We start from the raw sequence: 1,790 nt of genomic DNA on the forward strand, positions 1-1,790 counted from the left end.
CCTCCTGACCTCGCAAGGTCACTGTTATTACAGTCTTTATCATGCCACCTCGATGATAAAGGTATCAGAAGTAGGAAAATCATTTCGAGAGAAATCCCTACACATCTGCGATGACTAAATTCATATTGCTTTCATGGAATATCGAAATATATCGTACGACTTGTGGGCGGAGCTACAATCATGCTTTTCATTAAACTTATCACAAAGTGAGCCAGACATTCTCTATACTATATATCATATACTACCCCCAGATATCAAAAACTTTAAAAAAAAAAATAGGAAAAGATTTTACGATAACGAGAACACCATCAACACAGTTGCTATAAATTAATTATATTGTTTTCATAGAACGTTGAAACTCATCACTGGATCACACGGGAAGAGGGCGGAGCTACGTACCTGCATCTCATAATAAATGAGCAGGTAACGTGAGTTGCATCTGTTACAGTTGTCGAAGCAACGTTCTGCGAAGGTAAGAGTCAAACGCAATACATCACTGCTTCTGAATTGTGTATTGTGTTCGCATACCAATAGGTATTATTTCATATTCTAGTTTTGTTGAAGCTTTGAGGCATTTGCCTGAAAACTAATCCAAAGTGTTAAAAGACATGTTATAACCCCAAGTTTTATTTAGATGTCACTGAAAGAAGCAATGACGAGTTGTAGTGAACATTAATTTTATTATTCATTCATTAGTTAGCATGATGGTCAAGGTGAAACGAAGATGTCAAAAAAAAATCCTTAATGGGCAAATCTTCTCTTTATACCGGACAGACGCGTAATAATGTTTCCCATATTACTAAATGACGTTGTTAATTTCTGATGTTAATTTCAACGTCCACACTTAGCAGTCTGCGAAATGTACGAAGCGTGTCTAGTCCTAGAAGATTCATTAGGTTAAAAAGAACCGTTGAAGTGTCAAGTATTTTTTTTTAATACAGAATGAAGATAGAGGAAAGGGGACAAAAGAGGTTAAGATAAGATAACCCGAAAGGTATGAAAATTATAAAGGCAAGCCTTGTATGATTTATAATAACCACGAGAAACATCCTGCATTACATTAATTAAATTTTTCGAAATATGAAGTGTATTACCATGATAACAGTAGTGGTAGTAGTAGAGATAATAATGATCGCAATGAGACTATTTATTATGATCCTAATTCTAACACTATCATTCCAATATCACTATTATCATTAAGCAGTTAGTAGAAGTTGTAGTAATATCATGATTTTCAGCAAATTCTAAAAGAAATGATCGAACAAAGAAAAATATCCACTGAGTTTATTTGATATAAGATATCCATAGACTACATCTCTGGCTGCAAATACATCGTAGGATTAGAAGTGCCTTGAGTTTTGAGGAATATCGTTCAGGCGACAAGAATTTTATAAGGAATATATACGTGCACATTTTGCCTGATATTATCAAGAGACAATAATATTACATTCAAAATGGAGTATTAATCATGAATGCGAATACGCTTGCCTTTCATTGCTAAACCAAGTTCCTTTTATTTACGTAGGACAGATCAATATGTATAAATTATAGTCATTTATACAGGCCTATTGAGTATATATTTTCTTGTGCTTTTCAAAAATCAAATATTCACTACCAACATTCATTGCAGAATAACGATGAAGGTGGTTTGTGTGTTCTTTGCAATGTTGCTAGTCATTGCGCTAGGGTCTGAGAAGCCCAAACTGGGAATCATTGAAGGTAAGCATTAGTTTATTTTTGTTCGTATGCTATCTTTCTTGTTTGCCTCTTCTTTCTACAGTATAATATAT

The sequence above is a fragment of the Penaeus monodon genome, chromosome 28 (assembly GCF_015228065.2).
Source record: "Penaeus monodon isolate SGIC_2016 chromosome 28, NSTDA_Pmon_1, whole genome shotgun sequence".
NCBI classification, from domain to species: Eukaryota; Metazoa; Arthropoda; class Malacostraca; order Decapoda; family Penaeidae; genus Penaeus; species Penaeus monodon.